Here is a 27,343-nt window from a genome sequence, read left to right on the forward strand (position 1 = left end):
CTTGAAAGTCACAGGTGGCATCTTCAACTGGGGGAAACAAAAGGCCCCATGGAAATGATCTCATTAGAATCAGCAAACCACCCGTATTTTTATAGCATGTATATATGACTTCTTACATACAACTCAATTTGTATTTTCACCATGATTAGACTTCTCATAGTTCTCAAATTACATTGACACAATGAGATACAACTTTACATTTTTTTATGCTTAGGAAAAGCTACATTATCTAGTGCAATTTTCTTTCCCTGATACTTATCTGAGCCCTCTTACCAAAGAGGAAGAAGATATTTATTTATTTATTTATTATTATTAAAATATTTAGTGAGTTATTATATGTGCCTGGAATTGTGCTGAACATTTTCTCATTTTAGTTTTCAAAATAACTTATGAGAAAGACAGATATAGAATCCCCATGCTAAGAGATGATAAAAAGCTTTTGTAAAATTAAGCCACTTGCTGGGGAGGTCACAGTTGCCTAAGTTATAGAACGGAAACTGGAATAAGTTTCAAGTCTACACTTTTTTAACCCTAAGCTTTTGCATCTATGTTGACTACAACAATTGGTACATGGGGTAATGTGGAAAGAGTTCCAGATTTGCAACTAGGAATTGTATTTCATTTTAGCTCATACTTAGTTGCCTAATTTTACCTTGAACAGGTCACTTAACGTCTCTGGAATTCTGCTAGCACATCATTTGGTATTTTTTATAAAATGAAATCTGGATGCATATAACTTAAAAAAAATTTATTTTAGTAACATTCACAATGTTTTGCTACCATCACTATCATCTATTACCACAGTTTTCCATCACCCTAAACAGACAACTCTGTACCAATAAGCCTTAACTTCCCAATCCCTAGCTCTCCCCAGACTTTGGTAACCTGTCTTCTGTCTATACTCTATGAATTTGCTTATTCTAATTATTTCATATTAGTGAGATCATACATTATTTGTCCTATTGTGTCTGTTTTTTTCATTCACCATAATGTCTTCAAGGTTCATCCATGTTGTTGCATGAACCAGAACTCCATTCTTTTTTAATACTGAATGATATTTCATTTCGTATGTATATACCACATTTTTGTTTATCCATTAATCTGTTGATGGACACTTGGGTTGCTTTCAACTTTTGGCAATTGTGAATAATGCCACTATGAGCATTGGTGGGCAAATGTCTGCTTGAGTCCCTGCTTTCAATTCTTTTGAATATATATCTAGAGGTGGAATTGCCAGATCATATGGTAATTCTATGTTTAACTTTCTGAGGAACCACTGAATGATTTTCCACAACAGCTGCACCATTTTACATTTCAGGCAATGATAAGTGTTCCTGTTTCTTCACAACCTCTCTGACACTGGTTATTTTCATTTTTCTAATAGCAGTCATACTAATGGCTGTGAAGTGGTATTTCGTGGTTTTGATTTGCATCTCCCTAAATGCTAATGATGTTGAGCATCTTTTCATATTCTTTTTTTGCCATTTGTATATTTTCTATGGCAAAATGTCTATTCAAGTCTTTTGACCATATTTTGATAGGTTGGGTTGTTTGTCTTTTTGTTGAGCTGTATAATTTCTTTATACAAAATCAAATCCTTATTAGAAATGTTGTTTCCAAATGTTGTCTTGATTCTATAAGTTTTTTTTTTTACTTTCTTGATGAAGTCCTTTAATGCACAAAAGTTTTCAATTTTGTTGATGTCTCATTTATCTATTTTTCTTTTTTTTTTGGTGCTTTTGGTATAAGGTCTAAGAAACCATTGCCTAACACAAGGTCCTGAAGTTCTTTCCCACATTTTCTTCTAGGAGTTTTATAGTTCTAGTTCTTATAGAAATCTGGATGCAATTCAGTTTTATACATTAAAATGAACTCTGGTTATAAGAAATTCTGATTTGGGTCAACTGACTACATTTGTATGTTTTTCCTGAATGGAAATGAAGTCAGAGTTCCTACTGGCATGACGTATGGAACTGATTGCATTCAAGTCACAGTGCTGTATTTCATTCTCATTTCTGTCTCTTTGTTCTTCCATTCCCATCCCCCCAAGTAAATACCCTGTTGAACACACTCTGAGCTTGTTACTGTTCCTCAAATGCACTAGTATCTCTATACCTCTGAACTTTTTCATATACTGTTCCTTAATGCATGCAAAACACTTAAAACAGTGAAGCTAGTACTATTGTTACTATTGATATTATTTTCCACCTGTCAAACTGTTCCTCCACTTTTTAGAACTCATTCAAATATCACCTCTTCTGTTGATTCCATGTATCAGTAAAAAATTCCATTGCGTGTGACAGAAAGCCCAATTCCAACTGACATAATGATAAAATAACCAAACAAAAAAAGAACATATAAATAAGAAAAACAATTTGTTGACTCACGTTATTGAAACATTCTAGAGTAGATCAAGCCAACACATTAGGATTTCAGGACTCACATGGTCTCTATCTCTCAGTTCTGTTCTTTTGCATTATACTCCTACTCTCATAAGGTGGCAAAATGGTTGTCTACACCACTAGGCCTGCCAAGTTCATTACCAGAGAGATTTTCTTCCTATTAGATCTTATATAGATTCTGGGACTTATTCTGATTAGAGAAAGTTGTATCATATGTCCATCCCTGAAGCAATCACCATGGCCTATGGGGAAAAATGATGCCCAGTGGCCAGGCTCAGGTCAAATGCCTACTCTGAACAGATCATTTTAACATAGAAGATTTCACAGATTTTGGTTTGTGCATATTTGTTTACGTCCTTACCTGTCAATCCATGAGTTTCCTCAGTACCAGAGCTGTGTATTGTGCTTTTCTGCATCTCTAGAGATTATGATAATGTCAGGTATATATATTATATTCTCAATAAATGCTGAATGGATGAGGTGACGAATGGATGAGTTCATGGATGCATGAAAGCCAAGTGCCTGACTTAACACAGTGCAATCAAGTAGTGCACTTATTATTTGCTTATTTATTCAACTAATATTTCTATCACCTGTAATATGCCAAATAACAAACCAGCTACTAAGAAAACAGCAGCAGAGAGGATCTTCACTTACATTTTCAGGGTGTGTATAGTTTACCAGAGAAAGATTATGCTAAGCAACAATTATAGATAAATATCATTATAATAAACTGAAAATGCCTTTGGGAATTTGGAAGCAAATTGACCCAACGTAATTTATAGATCAAGGGAAGCTTCTTACTGGGTTTACTAAGCTGAAATCTGTGGGGATGAGTAAACTTAAGAGAACTAGAATCAGTATGACACATTCAAAGAACTGAAAGAAATCCCAAATGAGGGTTCAAGAGTGAATGGATCAGGCTGGAAAGGGGATTGGAATAATTTTTTTCTGGATTCTGTGGCTGATCCTAGGAGCAATGGGAAGAGTTTGAATATGAGATCATATTTGAATTATAGAGTAACAACTATATCAAAGATAGGTATTTGCACAGCCTCTTGCTCCTTGAAGAATACAAGTTTTCCCGCATGAAATTGGTGACAATAAGACACTGACACAATAACATTGAAGCAAAGAAATTCTTATAATATTGTGGATATGGTGGATTTGGGGGATGTGTTTGTGGCATACTGTGCTTAATTATGTGCTATGTGTGCTGAAGATACAGCTAGAAATAGGTAGTTTTCAGCTTGTGAAAGTCTTTGCCATGCTAAGCAATCTGAATTTTAGCCTATAACCAATGGGGAATCTCCTAAATATGATGGCTGTTCTCTTCAGATTCTTTTAATTTTCTCCTGTAGTAAATTCCTAAGACTTGGGCTAGGTACACATTCTGAAACTTTCAAAGATGGGAAGCAATAAACATAACCCCAAATACTATTTTTAAAATTTAGTTGTAAAGGCCAACAAAATAATTTACGTGAAAATTATTCAGATTAAGATACTGCAGTGCTCCTTGAAATTTCTAATAATATAGGTCAGGAAATTGGTGACCTTCAAAAGACCACATTTGATGTCACCCAGTATTCCTGAAATAACTTCTTGTTTCCTAGATTTATTGCACGATACATTTTCTTTTGCTCACACTTAGAACACTACTGCTGTTTTGTAGGTAGCTGCCCTTTCCTTTTATAAGGGAAGAGGCATTTTATCACCCACCGAAGACCACTGTTGAGAAAATAAGTATTATCACTCTGTCAATGGCTTTCTTAGCTACCTTCCTTGGGTAGTGTTCAGAAATGGGCTTAATAAAAATGACTGACGGTATTTCAAATGAATCTGTTTTATAGTACAAGGAAAGGAAAAAAAGGCAGAGTCTTGACTCTTTACTGGTTTATCATTTTATAGTAGAATACTCTGCTCTTGAAAATTTCGATAATACTGAGGGATGGATTGCAAATATCACTTGCTAAATCATACAGAGACTTGGAAACTGTACTGGAATGATTTTAATTTTTTTTTAATCTGTATAACTAATTAGGCATCTTTACAAATCCCATTTCATAGAGACAGCTGTCCTAAGAGTGCTCACTTAGGAGTAAAAGTATGCTTTTAGGCATCAGCTTCTTTACATCTTAGGTATTAGGTGCCTGCATATGCTTGTTTCCTAGGATTTGCATTCAAACATTGAGTTTCATCTCTCCCTCCTCAAATTGCTTCTTTTAAACTGATTGTTAATACTATTTCCCTAGATTCTTGATTCCTGGATAGGGAATTAGTAAATTAAATGAAAAAAATACTAATGGATGATGCACTGATTTTAAGCAGAAACTTTGTATGATTATGTTTTGGTTATGGAATGGAAATGGGTTGGTTGCATTGATGCATTGATTGCTGTATTAGTCCACTGAGAGATCTTGAAGGCATTGGCTATAAGACAGAAGGTCAGAATGTGTGTGTGTGTGTGTGTGTGTGTGTGTGTATAGCATGTAGAATTCCATATAAAATATGGAATTTGTAAGAGCTGATTTCTACAAATATAGAAATGAAGATGAAAAAGGAATAGCAAGAATAGATTAGATGTGATTATGAGAGGATACTAAACCAGAAAACATGTATAAAAGGAGAAATACATTTTTGGGTAGGAGAAGATAAAGAAGGCAGTTATAGGCATGTAGGTCTTTTGTGGATAAATAAGTGGGATACACAATAAACAAGTAAACATATGTGTCTGCAATGTGAAAGAGACATAAGCTGGAGAAGCATATTTAGTAGTTATCAAGATATGAATAGATAATTATTGAGTCCATTAGAGTGGATTTTATGTGGGAAGAATTAATGAAACATGAGGCAAAGGGGCCTAAGAACAGGTGCAAGGGTTTCTAAACTTAAAGGGAAGACTAGAAGCCAACAAAAGAGAGGGCCAAAAAGTAGGGACAGACCAGGAGGACATGTGAGAAAGTAAGGTAAGAAATTTTTATAAAGAAAGAAGGTAACTAAGGTCAAATCTTGCAAAAACATTAAAATAAATGAAGAAATGTATTTGTTGGAATTGTTAATTAAGAGTTCATCTTTGTGTTCTTCTGCATCCTGAGATAAAGACTTGAGCTGTGGGTGGATTATTGAGAAATGATCCCAGGAAGCCAGAGAGAAGGTGCAGGGAGCATGAGATAAGGAAAAAGGAAAGCCAATAAAGGGTTACTGCTATGACTTCTGGGACCCTATCCATTTGGGGGCCCTTAAATCTATCAACTTTGCTAAAATTATTTGTTCTGGATTCTTTTGGGTTTTCTAAGTATTCAACCAATATCACTATGAATAGCTACCACTTTGATTCTCCTCTTGTCTTTGTATATTTAACTCCATTTTTGTTTATTTTTCATGTAATTTAGTACTTACAGTACAAAGTTAAATAGTGGTGAAATTGACATTTTTGTCTTGATATATATTTTTAAAGAAAATATTTCTAATCTTTTACTATTAAACACTGTTTTGCTATAGAATTGTTTTGATACCTTTGTAATGTTTTGTTTTCTTTTGTGTTTGTTTTATAAACATGGATATGGTAAAACTAGACACCAGCCACTGTTCTGAGTTCTTTTTCATACATTAACCTTTTAAATCCTTTCAATTGAGCTGGAGTATGTCCTGGTTGCTAAAAGCTTCAATTATAATAGATGTGGTATTTTATTTAAAGTATTATGTCACCTCTTTTGAAGACTGTATCCTTTTCACCTTAAATTTCTTAGTAAATTAAATGATACTTATAGATTTTCTAAAGTGAAGGCATCATTGCAAATGAGATCAACTCCAATTGGTCCTAATATATTATCTCTATTATAAATAGTTGGACTTGTTTTGCTAATATCTTACGTATTATTTTACAACTACATTAATGAGAATGATTATCCTACAATTTTGTTTCTTATACATACCTGTTCTAGTTTGCATTAAACATATATCACCTTCACAGATTGAGTCAGAGAATTTTCCTTTTTTTCTGATTCATAGTAAAGTTTGGAAAAGATTTGGAATTACCTCTTAATTATTTGCTAGAAGTCCCTAGTGAAAGGTCTAGTACTGTTTGCATGTGTGTGTGTGTATGTGTGTGTGTGTGTGTGTGTGTAGGATTTAAATTACAACTTCAATTTCATGAATGATCATAGGACTATATGAGTTTTCTATTTCTTTTTGAGTCAGTAATCTAAGTTATATTATCCTAGGAAATTTGTTCAGATTTGCTGACATTAAGTTGTTTGTGGTATTCTGTTTTAATATTTTAATCTGTTTTATACATATAGTTTTGTTTTCATTCTTAGTATTATTTATTACTTCTTTATTATGTGAAGAAGCTTGCTGAAGATTTATACATTTTAAGGCTTTTTATTATATCCATATTTTAGCTTTATTATTCCTCTCAATTGTATGTTTATTTTCTCTTTCATTACCCCCTTTGAGTTTATTTTGAGTTCATATTTATTGTGACTCTGTAAGATGTGTCTTCTTTGAGATTTGGCTAGAGGAAGCATCCCTTCAGACAGATATTTTATTTTTTTTCTGTCTGGCATCTGAACTGCTACATTAAATTAAAACCCCAGGTTTTTGGTTTGAGAACTGCACAACTAATGTAAATTTAGACTCCAAACCCATGAATAGACCAAGTAGTAGACACACATTCAAAGGAGAGGCTTTTGACTTTTCCACCAAGACTCTGAATGGAGACAGATAATTTTCTTTGTTGTTTGCCTCAGCAGATATTTTGTCTTGACTTTATTATTTTAATAGCTCTTGTTCTCCACGAGGGTGTATCTCTTCCTTAGACCTTTTTAAAAAATCCCTAGTGGATATTAGTCAGGTCTCCACCTATCAAAGTGTTCTGAGGTTTCAGGCCCTTAGTCTCTGTAGGTGCTTGAGTGTATGTGGCTTCCTCACTGCTGACTTAACACACTGGACTCTGGTCCTTACTTTGTGTCAGGTTACTTATTATCTTATTTTCTTGCAGATCAGCCATTAGGATGTATTAAAATATTTCACATAACATTATTCAATATTTTGAGGATTTTAGTATATCTTATGTGTTGTGTTGCTGGAAAGAGAAATTGCAATCTTATGTTTCAGTTTCTAAGATCTCTTTGTTGTTGTTGTTTTGGCTATAATATTCCCTTCCCTTTCATATTATTCTGATTATTAGCAGATTATTTATTTATACAAAGGTTATTTATGCAAAGAAGGCTGTTAGAATTTTGATTGGGATTTCATAGGATTTGTAAAACACTTTGGATAGTATTCATATCTTAACATTAAGTCTTCCAATCCTTGAGCATAGCATATCTTTCTATTTATTTAGGTCTTCTTTAATTTCTTTCAATAATGATTTGTAGTTTTCTATGTAAAAGCCCTTTGCATCCTTGGTTAAATTTATTTCTAGATATTTTAGTCTTTAAGTTGCTATTATAAGTGAAATCATTTTATTTTATTTTCAAATTGTTCATTGTTGGTATATTGAAACACCATTGTTTTCACATGTTGATCTCATACCCCACCACTTTGTTGAAATCATTTAATAGCTTTAGTAGTTTTCTTGTACACTCAGATTTTCTATATATATTGAGTCATATCATCTGCCAATAGAGAGGCTTCCACTTTTTCCTTTCCAATTTGAATGGGTTTTATTTCTTTTTCTTTCTTAATTCCTCTGGCTAACACTTCCACTACAATGTTAATAACAGTGATGAAAGCAAACATCCTTGACTTGTTCCTGATTTTATTGGGAACAGTTTCATTCTCTCATGGTTAAGTTTCATGTTAGTTGTGGGTTTTTTATCTATGCCTTTTATTGTGTTGATGAAGTTCCCTTCCATTCCTAGTTTTATGAATGTTTTTATCAAGAAAGGGTGCTGGATTTTGTTAAATGCCTTTTCAGCATCAATTGAGATGATCATATGTTTTTCCCCTTCATTCTGTTAATATGATGCAATACATTGATTGATTTTCTTATGTTGAAACACCCTGTATTCCTGGAATAGATCTCACTTCAAATCTGCGAAGGTTGGCTTCATATATTTTGGGGGCTCTGTTCTTTGGTGCATCTATGTTTATAGTTATTTCATCTTTTTAATGAATTGACCTCTTTATCAATATATAATATCCTTCTTTGTCCTTGTAATACTTTTTGACTTAATGCCTATCTTTTCTAATATTAGTGTGTTTGTTTGAAACTGTTATGTACCTCAGAAAAGCCATATTTTTTAAACCAAATTTTGAAGTGGCAGACCTACTGTTGGGTGGGACCTTTTAATTAGAGATGTGACCCTGCCCATTCAAGGTAGGTCTTCATCCTTCTTGCCTACAAGGTTTCTGATGAGAAATTGGCACAATTATTATTGAGGTGCCCTTGTAAGAAACACATTGCTTGTCTTTTTTGGCTTCCAGAATTCTTTCTTTGCCTTTGGCACTGAACAGTTTGATTATCATGTGTCTTGGTTTCTTTCCATTTGGATTGATTCTGTTTGGAATTTGGTGATCTTCTTGGATGTGTATTCATGTTTCATTTAACTTGGGAAGTTTTCAACCATGATTTCTTTGAATCCTCTTTGTTTTCCTCTCTCTCTCTCTCCTCCTCCTGGGACTCCCATAATGCAGATGTTGATATGCTTGATGGCATCCCACAAGTCTCTCAGACTCTGTTCATTTTTCTTCATTATATGTCTTTCTGATCTTCAGAATGAACAGCCTTAATTATTTTTCTTCAAATTTACTGATTTTTTTCTTCTGCCAGCTCCAATCTGCTTTAATACCTCAAGTGCTTTTTTTTAAAATTTTTTAATGGTATACTTCAGCTCCATTTTGTTGTTTTATGAATTCAATGTCTTTATTAATATTCCTTTTCCTCTTCTATCATTTTCCTAATTTTCTTTAGTATTTTATCCATGTTTTCCTTTATCTCTTTTAGAATGCTTAGGTAAATTTTTATAAAGTTTTTTTCTAGTTTATTCAAGATCTGGTCATCTTCATTAAGGTTTCAAATATTTTATCTTTCTCTTTTTCCTAGACCTCATTTCTCATTTCTTTGCATAATATAGGTTATGTGGTGAAAGTATAGATTCATTCTCAATCAATTCTTAGAACATTATTAGGAGACTTTATGTGAAAATAATTTGTAATAAAAAATATCAGAAAATATGCCAAATTAGAGAACTGGTAGTAATTTAAAATTAGAGAGAAAGAATAGAAAAGGAAGAAACAAGAAAAATAACACCCCCAATGGCTCCTGTTTGCATATACAATGAATGTAAACTCTTTTACCTTGAATGTGAATACTTTGAAAATTTGTTCCCTTCAAAGGCAACTGTTTTCCCTTGAGAACAATCAGGAGACTTTGTTCCAGCCAAAATTTCCAATTAGCTAGCCACAAAATGGCTTCCCTTCATGCTGTTTCTCTGCTTCCATTACCTTCTCCATATATATAGATCCAAATTTTAAGGCTTTCCCCCTATGCCATCTCTTTAATAAACTCTAATTGATCCTCCTGCTTGGAAGTGATATCCTCCTCCTCACAACACCTTTGACATCTCCTCTTAAAATTCTGTTTTACTTGTCAGCTTGTTAGCTATTTTTTTAATGAATTTTCTGGAAGAGGCAGTTGCTACTCAGCCCTACCCTATGGTTACCATGCAGAAAGTGGAATTCATGTTAACAGATCTTCAGAGTTTTTTAGAGGACTTGAATGTGAGACATTTATGTGCCTCTCCTCACTATTAAATAATGGTTTAATTGAAAGAAAATTCACTACAACATTCTGCAATATGACAAAGCCCATGGGCTTTCACTTTGTGACCTTTGTCATAGAGCACCATGTCCATGGAAAGAAGGAAGGAAAAAAAATAAATGAATAAAAACTTCCCTCTTCTTTCCATGGCTGCACAGTGACTATCTGCTCTGAATTCTATTTCCAAGTATATATAATCTTATTTTCCAGTACATCATCGGGAGAATAGGTCTCAATATTTACTAGCTCTTCTAAACCAATTGTTTCTCACTGAGGCTACAGCTGGAATCTGTGTAAGTCATGTGAGTGTACATGGAATACAAACATCTGTCCAGTTGGAGAGTGAACACACTCATTTCCTTTATACTATTTGTTAATTATCTGGGTAAGGTTGGTTGTTTTGGAACCTTTAGGTTAATATGAATCATGTACATGACGATTTCATTTTATACCAAGTGCAATAAAATATGCTCATGTGAGCTAGAATACTGTGCTTTCCAGTCAGTCTACAAGTATTTAATCCATATTTGTGATGTATATAGCTCTGTGTTTGCTGGTCTAGGTAAGAAATACATAAGAATGGGAGAGTACTCATATTAATTGAACACCTAGTATGTGAAAAAACTTTGCTTCCATTAATTTATTTTATAAGTAGAAAACAGTTTAAGAATCTTATAATATGTTTGGAGTAGCATTATAAATGAAAAAGAAATTAGTTGGCAGTGTAGTGCATTGAATGCTATATACCATGAGTGGAACAAATAGCATGGACAACAGAAACTTGCAGTGGGGGGATATTACCTTAATTAGGAGTGATCATAGAATTCTTCAGGGTGGAGGAAGACCTTGGAACTGACTTGGATGAAGGTTTAGAAATAAATGTACAACTGACAATGCAATGATCCTAGGAAGGAGTTAAAGGAGATTAGAAAAAAGTTTTCACCAAGTTATTGTGCAGTTGAAATAAATTCCAAGACACTACATACTATAATATAAAATTAAATATTTATTAAATATGCATTTCCAAGTAAACATTAAGTTATATTTGTATACATTTTCTAGATGATCTGTTCTTCTAATTCCTCCCCTTAGAGCAAAAGGAAAATAAACCAAAAATTTAATCTAATAAAAAATAACATAAATGATCTTTGTATTATATTAAAGGTCTCTTCTCTTATTTCTGTCTCTCTAGAAACTTTCAATGATCAAATATGTTGTGATACGGAATATCTACATTATCTACTTAATCTCTGTTGTTTCAAACTTTTAAAAAAAATATTTATCCTACATGGTAGGAGCTTCAGAGAAACAGTCCTAGACTTTATAATCTTATGACAGATGATTTGCCATTGAAGATATGAGACTGGGACTTGTTATAGAAAAATAGGTAGGAAGAAAAACAATATTTTAGGAACATTAATTTTGTGGTGTTATAAAAGATAGGACATTTGCAAGGTAAAGCCATTAAAACGAGTTCAGAGCATATTATAAACTCATGTAATGTTTATTAACAAAACATTTTTTATATCAGACAAAGCAACTGTTATTTAATAAAGACTTATATATGTTAGGACCAGTGCTAGAAAATGATAATAGTCAACTTCAAAGATGGCCACCAGTAACCGTCACCTGCCTGTATTTATGCCACTATTATCACACCTGTGTGATCTAAAATGCTGCAAAAGTAATAGTGTGAGACTTTTGATGCCACTTCATAAATGAAATTGCAACTTCTTCCTGGCATCATAAAATGCATTGCTGCTTCTAATTTCATCTTGTGGATCACTCACTTAGGGGGAAGTTGGCCATACTGTCATAAGGACTTTTGAGCAGGCTTATGCAGAGGCCCACAAGGAGAAGAAAGGAGAAGAACTGAGGCCTCCCACCAAGAGCCAGCACAAACTTGCCAAGTGATTGAGCCTCCTCCTCGAAAGCAGATCCTCTAGTCCTACTAAGCTTCAGATGACTAAAGCCCCGACTGGCATCTTGAGTGCTTTGGCTACCCCCAGATCAGAACCACCTAACTAAGCTGCTCCTAATTCATCCTTCTTTCAGAACTTCAGATAAATCCATAAAATACTTACATAGAAGAGCCACCTAATCTCAGGGAAGAAGCAGGAAAAAGAGGTTGGAGGAACTGTTGAAATTCTTACTTACTCTATAGTCTGACACAGAAATATCTTTGAAATCATGTGAATCATAGAGGGAGGCTTTTTTCCCTTCCTCTCCTCTCTGTAGTTTTTTGTAGAGCCCAACAGCTCAGAAGGTGGGATGGTAGGAAAGATTATTTCCAGGGAGTGCCAATAATGATGCTGAGCATGAATTAGTTAAACAGGACAAAAGAAATACCTCAAACAGATCAACTTGGTAGAGAGCTGATGAGCATATAAAAGAATTCCCATCTGGAAACCAGAGGGCTGAAGTTCTGAAGAAAACTTCAGGGCCTTAGCCAGACAATGTCTGCCATGCAAAAGGCCTCAGTGGTGGAAGGAACAGGAAATATCATCAAAAAACTAATTATACTGTCAAATTTCAGCTAGAATTAGATGAAAGCCTGCTTCACTTTCAGGGGACAGTCCTAGTTAAGAGATGAGGAACCAGAAGAGACCTTGAAGATTTGGATGTTTAAGATTTTAAAATCTCTTCTTCGCCTATGCCTTCTATACTACATTTAAGAACAACGCTTTCAAAGCTTCTGAAAACCCAGAATAGTTTGCATTCCTCTTTGAAGAGTGACTGTAATAAAAGGTGCCTAGGTCCTCCAATTTCAAGGGAGAACGTTTACTTGGATCACATACAACTTGAGAAATTGGTGTCTCTTAAGCATCTAAAGGTAGAAGATCATTTCAAAGAGAGGCAAAAGGAAATGCACACATAGACACATTTATTTCACTTATATCTGCAAAATAGATAACCCAAAAGTTTAACATTTTAGTATCAATAAATCAAAATTTTAGAGGATTTTAGGCTAGGCCAGATTCTATGTAACATTTGGAAAGATATTTTAATCTCTCTCTCTATATATATATATTATATATATATATATTCATTATATTATATATAATCTTAGACTAAAGCAGCAATGAATATCAAACTGACCTTTGATGCCTTTTGGTTCTCTTTTTGCATTTCAAACTTTCCCCTCCACCCTGCATCTCTTTCCTGTTCAATATTTTCTGCTACCAATCCCTTCCTTAGGATACTTATGCTTTCATAAAGCCCTCTTCCCTTTCTCAGAATAAAAATTGTTCTGATCAATCACTACATCTTAGCTTTTGTAGAAGATAGAAATTTTTAATTTTTTGTTTCCTGTGTTCTGTATATTGTTTTAGTGTGAATTTGAGGAAAAAATACACTGGAGGCTTCTATCCTATTTTAACCTAGAGGGATTATAAATCATTTTTGAAATCCGTTTTCTTCCTCCCCTCTTCATACCAACTTTTAAAGTTTTTGGTCTGGTTCTCATCATCTCTCACCTAGATATGGTAATAGCTTCTAAGTTTATCTCATACACTAGACTCTGATCTCCTCAAATCCATCTATCAGGGTTCTAGCAAGCTAATCATTATAAAACTCAAATATGATTATGATATTGCTTGAATTCAAATCTTCCATGATTCCCCATTATCTACATTATAAATACAAATGAAATAGCCAGGTATATAAGGCCTTTCAGTCTGTTCCCAACCTCTTTACCAGACTCATCTTGCCTTACCCCCAACAGACGCACCTCTTGGTTTCCCCTTTTCTTCTAAATACTTGAAGGACCCTCCCTATCTATAATGGTAGCATTTGTCCCTGTATACTCAGTTGTTAATTTCAGAAATAGATACCACATGCAAAATGGGAGGAAAAAAAACTGTATCATTCCTCCATTTTATATGACCTGACTCAGAGAACAAGAGACTGTAGCCCTCTAAGAATTATCCCTTTGATAAATAAGAACCAGCGACTCTAGAAGGCAATCTTTGTATTGTCAATTCCCCCCTCCTCTTATCTTTCTCCTCTTCTGTCAGATTTATAAAGACAAACACGGCAACTTCCAGGGCACAACTGGAAAAAAAGTGGGTGGAAAAGTTGAAAATTATGGGATAGATGTGATAGTTGTTGTATTTTACCCAGGGATGTGAAATGCCCACAATTAAAAAACCACTGATGTAACAGAGATAGGACAAACCCTGGGAAATGGCTTATCTAGAAATGTTATCATTTTTTTGCTTCTCCATCAGTTCAGAAAGTCAGAAAACCTGGTAGTATATATGGAAGATATCAAACAGGTCACAGCTGCATTAGAAGATTATTTTCTAAAACAAGAATCGTTTGCATTGCCTAAGCCTTCAGCTGTTAGGCAAAGAGAGTCAAACAAACTCCAAAGCCATAAGAAGTAGAATAAGGGCAAGCCTATTAAAGAGATTTGCCTATAACAGTGAACACAACATCTTAGTTAGGGTGGAACTTAATTCAAGGAAAAGTTTACAGAAAGAAGGCAAAACAACTGAAAATGTAGGGCTCGGGGAAATACTGCAATACTAGCGAAATAAAATATTATTTTCCCTTAACACCAAGGAGAAACTAGATGTCTTTGAAAATAATCCAATGCAAGAATCAGAAGAAAATATTTTTGATGGGTTCAGGAAAATCCAATAATAAAAGTAGAACAAACATAAAGAGCAAAAAAGATGAAATAAAAGTAAGAGTTAAGGTAAATAAAGAATGGATGCATAAGGAAGAATTCCTAAAAAATAACAATGAACGAATTTAATTAGATGCCACACTGGAAGGATTAAGAGCACATGAAACCAAAGAAAATAGAATTCACTATATGTAGGACAAATGATCTATACTAGAATACTACCTAGGCAATGTATAAAGAAAGAAAGCTAAGAGACAGAAGGTACTATATTTGGATAGATTGAAAGCTTCCTGTGTACCAGGCTTTATGGTAATCATTTAACTATTTCCTTTATAATTTACATATATTATAATATAGTTAATCCTAATAACTCTATGAGATAAGCAGTATCATCTTCTGTAATATACGGATGAGAAATTGGAGTTTAAGGAGGTAAACTTGCTGAAGGCTAGACAGATGGCAAATAGAGCAACTGTTGACTCTGGGTTAAGATAACTTTCATTAACTATTGTTATAAAAATAAAAATCTCTGTCTATCATAACATACTAAAACCATAGTTGAAAGGAAAATGACAAACTGAGAACAACATATGTAAGATATATGACAACAGAGACATGTAATTAGGTATTATAACTGTAAAAACAAAGTACCTTAATAGAGAATACGGTTTAAGGGCATTTACAAGCAAATAAAAAAGAATAAGTATGGACAATTAGCATGCTTTTATAAGTAGCAACTTTACTAGTAATAAAATAATTGCACAGTAAGGCAATGAAATGCATTTTTCATGTTTTAATCAGCAAAAACTAAAAGAATAATAACTCTTAGTAAGGGGTGTGGAAAAGACCACCTTTATTTACTGATGGTGGAAATAAAAATGGGCTTAAGTTTTCTAGAGAATAATTTATCATTGTACATTTATAGCCTTAAAAAGTTCTGTACAGATGAGTAAGAAAATAAGCACCATGCATAAATAAATAATAGGGGGGAATAAGGGATAGCAGATATTTTGGGTATTCATTTTTATTTTTATTCTTACTTTTTTTGATCAATGGAAATGCTCAAAAATTGATTGTGGTGATGAATGCACAACTATATGATGACACTATGATCACTGATTGTACACTTTAGATGATTATATAGCATGTGAATATATCTCAATAAAATTGCATTTAAGAAAAAAAAAGTCATATAACTTTTGAGCCAAAATGTCTACTACCAGTAATTCACTGAAAATTACTAATTGTACAAGTACATAATCATAGATGCTTATTACAATGTTTATCATAGTATTATTTATAATAAGAAAATACAGAAAAAATTAAGTGTTCTAAGACATGATATGGGTAAATAATTTTATATATTAGGGAATATCCTTTAATGCTGTGATTTCCAGATATTAAAAATGATAGAATGTTTTTAGATGGGAAAATATAATTCCATTGCAACATGAGAAAAAAATATAGAGAAGCATATACTCTATGGCAAAACTTTTTCCTTAATTGTGTTTCCTACTCTTTGCATAAAGGACCTGGCTTATTCATGTTAAAGAAAACATTCCAGCAAAGAAGGTTCCTAACTTCCAGTAACAAAGGTAGCATCTCCTTCTGATGACATCGACCTGAAGCCAATCATACCAACCCTTTTGCTAAGGACAAGCAGAACAGGTAGACCACATCAGGCCTATCTGGCAGGAACCAGAGCCAGTCTAGGAATTTGTTTTCTGCCACAGTTGTCACCTGACTCTGAGAGAGAGAAATGGCAAGAGTTTAGAATCTTCCTTGCTTCTCTCCTCCAACGTCCTCTGCTGTGCCGCCCATTAATCAAATTCAGTTAGAAGGTAGGCGACGTGAGGGCCTGCAGGGCAATAGAAGAGGAACGATGTAAACTAGAACTGAGGGAAGACAGGCCTAGGAGCATCACAGGGAAGCCACAAACCACATGGGCAAATGCCACTTTGAACCTTCTGTAGATCACCACCATTAACTTGCGCTGAGAGTCTCCAGGACAAAAGTGATCCACCTCCAAAAAACCAGTGGTTGTTCATTCTGAAAGCTTTGTTGTATGCTTGTTGTACTAGCACAGTTATTATTTATGCTCTTTGTCACCTTCCCAAATATCATTTAAATAATAAATTATATTGTTCGCCCTAATGCAGGAATTTCGTTTGATATGGCTTATCTCTTTTTCAGATTCTTTTGGTTTCTCTAGATTTCTCCAAAATTTATAAAGGTAACACCAAGAAAGAAGCTAGGCTGCACTAGCTATACAGATTGGTGGCCAAACAAAATGTAAACCCTTGGAATATCAAATTCCATGAATACAGAAAAGAATCTAAGCAAAAATGAGGTTTCAACAGTCACAGCAGCTATACTAATCCTTATAGGTTGCTGCTAGAACATTAAACCAGAGGTGAAGTTTTACTTAATAATGTTGAAGTTTAAAATCAGATATTTTAAAATATAAATAAAACATAAGAAAGCCTATGTTTGGTGGGGGGAGATAGGGTCTTATACAGAATAGTAGCAAAAATACCAAATACAAAGGAAAAAATGTAGTAAGAATTATAATGGACAAGATGAAGAAGACCTAATTTTCTGAGACTCGGGACAACAAATATAACAAAAAAATTAATCATAAAATGCACTCTTCCTAAATTTAAAATTCAATATTTGAAAGTTGTTATAGGGCGGGCCACAGTGACTCAGCAGGCAGAGTTCGATTCCTGGTGCCTGCCCATGCAAAAAAAAAAAAAAGTTGTTATACCTCCCATAATTATTTGTAATTTGAAGTTAATTCCAATTTTAATGTAATAACATTTATTCTGGAATTTGTTTGGAAGAATATCTGGGAAATACTTCAAAACAGTGAATAATTGGAGAGGAATGATAGGAGAGGATTAAACCAAGAGAATTTAAAATATGTTAAAAAGTCATAATCATCAAAACAGGGTGTAATATGTACAGAAATAAGTTGATAAGTTCACAATGAATTCACTGATATATGAAAGTACATCACATTAAAGAGTTGGCATACCAAATCCAGGAGGAATGGAAAGCTTATGAATAAATGATGCTGTGAAAAATGGCTAATCATAAAAATAAATTACAAATATAATAAAATAGTAAATGAGGAAAAAACGAAATCATTAAAGAACTAGGACAAAATGTTCTTGGATACTTACATGACCTCATGGTAAGGAAATATGCAAGGAAGAATCAGAAGACAAAGCTCAAGATGCCTTAATAAGTTAACAGAGGAGATTTCTAGATGGTGAAATCTAAACAGTTATTAATTTTATTCTTCAAGCTTTCCTTTAATTCCTAGTTTTATACATTATATTTGAAATAATTTTATGATCTAACAGAACATTAAGAAATTAAGTCTGTTGTAAGAATTAAATGGGTTATCTAAAATGCTGTAGAAAATGCTAGTAGAAAGGAAGAGCTCAATATTGTGATAGCCATACATATTTGGTGGTATGAAATAGCATGATTTCCTGAGATTTTAATTTTTTATCCTAATATATAAGGGTCATTTGGTTAACGTTTCACCCACATTTTGATGTTCCCAGGTTTGAAATTAATGACAATAACAAGTATTTTTTTATTGGAGTTGGATGATTTTGGTTTTCTCAATCTTCTGTCTTGAAATTGAGATTTGAATAAATTTTGCTTACATACCAAATGGCAATATAAAAGCCATAGCAACCTTGTATTTGAATATTTCAAGTTGAAAATCATAAAGATATATGGAATTACTAAAAGGCTATGAAGTAGCAAAGGCCTTTCTAGGAAAGATAACATATTTTGTTTTTTTCCAGGAACACAAGGGAGGAGAAGAGTAAAGAATATTATATTGATCATTCTTTCTAAAGGAGATCAGTCCTCTTATTTTGAGATCATTAAAATTACTTTGAATGTTCTAAGGTTCAAGTTTTAGATAAAGTTCAAATTGTGATGGTTTCATTTTGTTAATAAGTAGATGTCAAAGAGAAAGGAAATAATCTAGAAAAGGAGAAGCCTGTGTTAATTGGATTTGTTCGAAAGCTGTCCAGAAAAATAAAATTAGCCTGCAGCTTTGTGAGCCTGCATGCGTGTACAAAGCAAAACAACACATGTCTTAATAGAAACAAACTTTAACTCTTAGGGGAGCCCAGTTCTTCTTGCTGTGGTATGACGGATGCTCAAAACAGGTTTTTTTTATGGAATTGGCCTCACGGTCTGTGGTACATTCTAGAAATATTGTTATTGGCATCAAGCTTCCATTTGTTGAGACTAAATTTTATTTTTGCATGTGATACGGTCTTCTTAGATACATGTCTGATAAGTGAAGAAAGGATTAGGCCAGGAAATACCAATTCAAACGTGAATATTTGACAGATATAAGAATATCGGTTTTCTTCTGTTTTAGGAAAATTGATTTTGAAGATAATTCTGAAAGAGTAATATGGTAGATGGCATTATAAGATCATAATTATCCGTTTCCTCTCCTCCCTTCCTTTGCTTCCTTCTATGCATTGGTTTTGAGCTCAGCCATGTAACATGCCTTGGATAAAGGAATGCAAGCAGAAATAACACTGGCCACACCTAAGCAGAAGCTTTAAATGTCCCCGCATGGTTTGGCTTTGTGTCTTTTTTGTTCCTGCTCTCTACCATGCCAGAACAGTATTTCCAGAAATTGGCTGCCCCTCTAGCCTCGGTTCCAGAATCAGAAGAGACATGGAGACTTCAGTCCAGCCATGGTCGGGAGAATAGAAGAGTCAAAATCATCTCATTGCTCTCATGTTACATGAGCAAGAACTTATTATTTCTAAACTACTAATGTCTTAGAGTTGTTAATTACCACTTCAAAGACTGAGTAGTAAAGTAATTGGCACCAGAAGTGGAGTGATGCCAAAATGGAAATTTAAAATAAGATACTGGTGAGTATCAATCCGTCTTATGTATTGTTAAAATGGTTGCCTGCAATAAGTTGGAGGTAGAAAATGTGTCTAATAAACTTGTGACTTTGTACAAAGATGAGCTCAGAGATGAACTGGCCTGTTTGCAAAGAGGAAGAAAAGGAAAAAAGATAATTGCAACATTCTAAGACTGTTGGATTGAAAGATGGAAAGATTTCTCTGTTCCCTCCAGGAAATATTCTCAAATCATGACAGTCTCAAGGCTAAGAACCAATTAATGATATGGCCATCTCACGCCTTATAAGCCCTTTGATGAAATTAAGATGGATTCAGGAACTCCTTTCAGTTGGACAAAATGACTCAGAGAAAAGACTCTAAATGTATTGCCCTCCCAAGAAATACCGTTAAAATCAAAGTAACCAAAATTAATTATAAAAAGTACTATCCAGCAGAAATATGCTGTTACATATCTAATTTCAAATTTTCTAATAATGACATTTAGAAAAGAAACAGCTGGGATTTATTTCAATGACTATATTATTATTATTATTTTTTTTTACATGGGCAGGCACTGGGAATCAAACCCAGGTCTCCAGCATGGCAGGTGAGAACTCTGCCCCTAAGCCACCGTTGTCCACCCAATTATATTAATTTTAATAAATGCATTTTACTTAACTTAATATATTGAAAATGTTATCATTTTCAAGTATAATCAATAGAAATTATTAATGAGGTACTTTCCTTTTTGTGTGTGTGTGCTTTATGCTTACAGCACATCTTAATTCAGACTTGCTAAATTTCAAATGCTCAACAGCTGTATGTGGCTAGTAGCTATTCTATTTGACAGCACAGTTCTAGAGAGTGAAGATGCCAGAAAAAGATTTGCAGGTGTGTTTACTGGCAATGGACTTATATAAAATCAAATAGACAAAACTGGTAAAAAATTTTTGAGAGAATTGTGTTGCCAGCAAGGGTTAAAAGATACTGTGATTCTTTGATATGTAAATTGACCACTCAGATTTTCTATGGCCAGAAACAAGCTGCAAACTGTTATAACTGGAAGTCACTGGGATACAGTAGCACTTTGTTACCATAACAAAAGCTAACTTATACAAGTAATAGTAAATCTATTTTGAAAATTGGTCAGCCTTTAATAGGATAGTATCCTTTAATAGGATACTACTATTTACTACTACTAAACCACAAGTAAATATTTATTGAGAAGTTAGAAGCTTAACTCACTACATACCAGCAATGAGTAATACCAGAGTATATTGAAAAGAGCAGGATTGTTATCAGAAAGACCTTGATTTCAATGTTGGTCTCTTTAAATATATGCTGTTTACACTAGACACTGTTACACGAATAGATTGTTACACTAATAGCCTGTCTGTATCCACAGGCTGTGTACCCTCCCACATTTACTCTAGACTTGGCCATGTGACTTTCTTTGGCTGATGGAACATCAGCAAACACAAGTCAAGCAATCTTAAAATACATTTGTACATTGGAGTTTACTCTTTATGCTCATTATGTAAAGAAGTTTGCATCCCCAATGATCAAACATGTGAGCAGGGCTATCTTAGACCATTCAGCCCCAGATAAACCATTGGTTGACTATGGCCACGTAAATGACCCAAGTGAAGACCAACAAACCCACGCAGCTGAGCCTTTCCCAAAGTACTAACTCAGAAAATTGTGAGGATAATAAAATTGTTGCTGTTTTAAGCCACCAGGTTTTGGGGTGCAGATTTGTTACACAGTGACTGGATAATGGATGTGTGTGACTTCAGGGAAGTTATTTAGCTCCTTTGATCAGTTTGCTCATCTAAAACATGAGGTTAATAATTTTTGCTTCACTGTTGTCAATGATTGCCAGGCATAAGGATTTTTAACAAAGAGTAATATGTACATTCCCTCTTGCTCTCTTCACTCTACCGCCCTACCTCCTTTCTGTCTAACTTTCCTACCTCTGTTGCTGCTCTCTTACTCTGTTACCCTCCTAGTGGGATTCTATGTGCAGCCCGGAAAGATGGCTACTTAGAAGGGGCCAACTTCACGTGCATAAGCAAATTCAGATGTATTGACATAAAATTAGCTATATCATATTGCACACACATTTTATCAAATGTGTGTCTAGTGTTGTTGCTATGCCAAAGAACAATCTTTCTTTGGTGAAGGCAATAGACTAGCAACACATTCTTTATTCATCCAACTTAATCAAAACTTGTAATCAGTGAATAAGAATCATTTGCTTGAAAAAAAAAGGAGAAACTGGGCCTAGGATTGAATGACTCATGCAAGGACTTTATGACTTTGTTCTGTGCTTTATGAAGTAATTTCATAATCATATGTAATTATTTTAAATATTTTATAAACTACAGTGACTTTTTAATAAGAGTTTCTAATTATCCAATACAGTTTCTAGAAAGATTTGCCAAATATGTAGTATATGTGTGATGAGTCATTTGTCATCCAAAAGCTTGTGAAAAAAACCCTCATTCCTAAAAATAGCACCCTTGTAGATTTGATACCGACTGTAATTTTTCACTTGAGCCTTTTTCTTTTTATATCTGACTCCACTTTTGGTAAATCATCATATGTAACTATATAAAACATCATATAACCTAAAAAAGAGACTAAAGGTACCAACTGTACCACATCACAAGCAGCAAAAAATTAAACTAGTTAAGTGAGTTTTTTGATGGGGAAGATTGCCTTTTAAGGTTTTCTTACCCTTTGCTCCACTTGCTTCCCACCCTCTCCCTGCACACCCACTTCCTGGAAACTTACAAGATCTGGTGTGCATTGACAGAAAGAAAAAAATCAGTTATTAACACAAGGGGATTTTTTTTTTGAAGTTCTCAGAATATGTCTTCTCATCAGTCTAAGAACTCATGCATATATGTGCATCTAAAATATAGAAGACTCTAAGAATGTATCTGAACTTTAGCCTTTCCTCTTCACAAAACAGAAACAGGTCAAGAAAAAGAAGAATTTATTAGACTGGCTGTCTTCTGAACATTCACCTCCCCAAAACACATGGCAGAATATGGAAACATGAACTGACATAATAATATAATATCCACATAAAATGCTATATGAGTTGCAAACTGTTGTGGTCTTTCACTTAACTCTAAAAAATAACATGGCAAGATGACAAGAATGTGATCTGGTTTTAATACATCTTGTAAGCACCCAGGAAAATCCACAGAACCCTAGGTGGGCTTACCACAGGTTCTAGTAGGTCTCATCATTATGTTTTCATAAAAATTCTATGTTCATAGCTGATCAAATCAATATTTTAAATTATTTTTGTTTAAAGACTGGCTCTGTCCTTCTTGGCACAGTTCTTTGGAGCAATTGTGACTATTTCTGCAATACATGCTGTGTAGTAGAGCATATGCTCCAGGTATAACGTTATTCTTGAATATCTGTTCATGTCCAGAAAATGCTTTTATGTCACAAGTCCTCATACAGTCAACACTAGTATCATAGTCATGGTGAGCAGGCTTTCAGAAATGATGTAGTTCAACTCTCCTATTTAAGACATGGGAAAACTACTTCCTACGAGGTCAGAAATCTTTTCCAGTGTCACACAGCTTAGAGAAGCCAAGAAAACACAGAATCCCTCTTGTTATAGTGATTCATTCAAGGATAGGCACTTGACCCAAGTCTGGCCTGCATGATCCATTTATACCTTAGCCACAGTGATTCTTCAGGAATGCTTCACTGAAACAAGTTTGTACAATCAGAGTAATTTCCAGAACCCATGTAAAATCTGCAAGGATCCTTTTATTTTACCTTATGGCAGACTTGAATTACAAGTAGGTCTAATGCTACTGAGTGCCATCTTGATGCTTCAAAGGAACCCGCCAATCTGAAGGAGAAGTGATACATTGTTTGTGCTCCCCAATACTGACACATCTTCCTGATATCCCTCAGAATTTCACATATATAAGCCAATATATTTCCTTTCTTATTTATTTATGCATTTTCTATTGGCTTGAGTAAGTTTGAGTTGTGTTTTTGGTCACAGGGAAAGTATTCTAACTTATACATAAACAACACATAATTTACATTAAGTAATTAATTAATATTTAATAATATTAATATTAAATGAATATAGAACTTCTAGATCTTTTCTAATATATTGATAAATTCTGGAGAAAGTTTATGCAGAAATCTTTCTCTGTATTTCAGGATCATTTTCTTAAGAGAGATTCTTCAATATGGAATTACTACATCAAGAAGCATGAATATTTTTAAGACTTTTGGAACTTATTGCCATTTACCTTCTAAACACATGCCAAACCTTATTGCTATTGGAATAATATGAGCTGACTTTTCTTCATTGAACTTTACTAGACTTGAATACTAACATTTTTTACAGTGTTTCTAGTTAGAGGCAAAATTGGTATCATTTTGAAAAAGGAAATTTAATTTTTTTATCAAGTACTTTTGATTTCATTAGGATGGGTTATGTGAAGGTCATAGAAAAACCATTAATTCCAGAGCATTTGTATGTGGGGCAATTCCTCTAACTTTTCAACTAAACCATCCCTGACAGTAAGGAGAGTAAGCATGAATCCAAACTAGTGGCACAGAGTTAAGTGAAACCTATGCAAAATAGGAAATTTCATGGAAATCACATTTTATTTTAAAAACTTACTTGAAATTTTTCATTCTACTTTGTTTCAGAAGAGCTGTATATATTTTTGTCATATAAAAGTAAGGTTTCAATTTTATTTTTCATATGCCTTTGGTTCAAATTACTTACATAAAAAATTTGCTTCCATTTGAGCACCTCAAAATAAATGAGAGTTAGAAAACAAGCTTTTTGAAATACAGAAATAAACTGCTCACAAAGGCAGAAAGATATCTTCTGGAAACTTTAAGTTCTTCAAGTAATAAACAAATTAGAATTTTTTTTCATTTAAACCCAGTTTTACATCTTGATGGATAATTATCATTACAAATTAATCCCAAACCCCAAATGGGATAGGACTTGCCAAGTGCCATGGCAGTTGTTGCCTCTGTGTGTATTTCTTTCTGCATTTGTGCAGTATAAATTCTGTATAACCATACCTGGCAGCCTTGCCAGTGGATAAAAGAAAAGATATATTTAGTGACCATGACATGAGAGAAGAAAGCAGATACAGTGGTCACTGACAGTTTAAAACATGTTTTAGAGGTAGCACAATCCTTTATGGAATAGGTTAGGGATTATTTTCCCTACTGTAAAGGGAAAGCTATTAAATTAAGAATTTATATAATATGCTCAATTACAAGGCAGTGTAATTTCATCACAAGGCTTAGAAATGCCAGTTTTGTTTTCCTAATCTTGCTCTCTATTTCATATTATATACCTAATTCTTCTATAAAAAATATCCTAATCCTGTAATCACAGTTTTAGGAGTGAATATTTCTTGGTGATGCAGTCCTGTTGAAATGTTCTTTTTGTGACTCTGTCACAGCAAGTAATTATCATGGACAGAAGACAGCATCCTTCTATAGGGAACAGAGACAGTGCATCACCTGATCTAAGCTGGTGTTTTGTGACATTTGGATAAATTAGTAGTATCGTGCTTTTTGAAAAACTCTTCCATCTTTCCTGAAATTAATTTTAAAAATCTCATTTAGGAAAAACTCAAAATAGCTATATATTTGTCTTCAAATGCACTGACTTATTGAGTAGGATCATTGTCTGATAATTCTGCACTGAATAATGCTCATGATAATATCCTGATCATCTTCAAACAATAACCATTGTCATGGTAACTGCTTACCATGGGAAAACAAACTGTGCAAATGAACTTCCTCCATAGCTTTAATTATGCAAATAGAAATTTGAAGGAGTCCATTTGAAGGAGTCCATTTCCTATTTAAGTATTGACTAAAGTAAATGACTCAGGCAGCTCCCCATATCTGACTGTTGATGTGTTGAAGACGTTAACATGATTATGTCTATCTGGATTTGTGTTGACGTTCAATACAGGAAACAATTTGAATTTCTGCTTAATAGTTTACTTTAAAACACAGTGGTGGAGTCCAGTTCATATGTTTCATCAATTATTCTGATTCTTATTGTCTGGATTCAGTGCATGTGAATAAGTGAGAGGCCACCATAGATAAAACTCCCGATTAAGTTCTAATATAATTGATTTGCTGGTTGGACAGGAAAAGAGGGAGCTACTGTCATAGATTTATTCATGTTCATTCAGTTTTTATCTATAAAGAGCCTAGAATACTTATTAGGTACTGTTAAGGATACACAGTGAAAATTAGATGTCTGCATCCTTCTAGAACTCAGACTCGGTAGGGCACATAAGGTGAGACAACTAAAGTACAAGGCAGTGTGAACTGTTGTGCACTGTGCTCTTATGAGTGATTGGAGAGAATAGGACATGTTCCTGGACAGGTTATCAAAGTGAGACTTTGCAGATCAAATGAAAAGTTCAGAGTGGAGACAAGTGGGAAGTTAAGAAAGGAAAGACAAATTAGGGAAGCAAATGATAGGCAGGCTTGTTAGAAGGCATATAAGTCCACATAAATGACCTGGGTAATTATGGATAATTACAAATCAATGTACTGGAAGTTAATGTTTTTCTCTTTTTCAAATGGAGATTTTCTAGAGTGATTCAATAAACCAGATAACCACAGAAAATAAAATGTTCGTAAAGAAATAAAATGAGTAATGGATCATGGTCAGCAATTTAAGTATGCATTAATGTCATAAACCTGTTTAGAAATCTTAGCATCTAAGGGTAATATGACAGATAACACACAGGCAAGAAACAATCAGCATGAAAAGAAAGACATAAGTAGAATTGTTAGGGAATTGATTTATAGTCTTCCTAATCAAATGTGTGATAACTTTAAGGCTTTTCTAGTAAGGATTGCAAAGGCAACATCACAAAAATAAAAGATTGTAGGGATGGAAGAATTAAGTGCATGCTGAACGTATCATTTTCCCACCAAGCATTTGATAAATGCTTACCTTCTCTTGAAAAATAACAGAAAATTTGAGAACAGAGCTGTTTTGGAGTAATTTTGACAGCCAATGAGAGAGTAGTTAGAAATGTACATGTGAGGCAGCTATTAGAAGAAGAGTCATTTTACATTTGCTATCCATATGACAAAGAAGAAAACATTGAATATTACTAGAAGATATTCTTGTCTTCATGAAGATATGCTTTGAAAATATAAAGCATTAAATGTATAACAATATTCTTATGAGAAGAGTTTTATAAAAGGAATTTGATTCAAGAGTATTTAGACATTTGTTAAAGTTGACTTGCCAATATTAATATACATGATCTGATGTAGGAAGAATATTTTAAATTGAGATCAGATTAAAAACCATAAGTAATCTAAAGTTGAAAAGATAAATGTAGTTAAGATATATGAAAGGGGACATGAAATAAAAAATATCAAAAAGGCAAAAGCTGTAAGGAGTTGATGCTTTCTTAGAATGATAAAAAACAAGATGTTTTTGCATTCTTGTTTAACTAAGAAGGCAAACCAATGCAGGATGGATGCATTGCCTGTGGGAAGATGGTATAGTGCTAAAAAATGAGAAAAAGAAAAATGAATAAATCAGTTCTTACTCTACCAGGGACAATAATATTCAAAC

Source organism: Tamandua tetradactyla, chromosome 8 (assembly GCF_023851605.1).
Source record: "Tamandua tetradactyla isolate mTamTet1 chromosome 8, mTamTet1.pri, whole genome shotgun sequence".
Taxonomy (NCBI): Eukaryota; Metazoa; Chordata; class Mammalia; order Pilosa; family Myrmecophagidae; genus Tamandua; species Tamandua tetradactyla.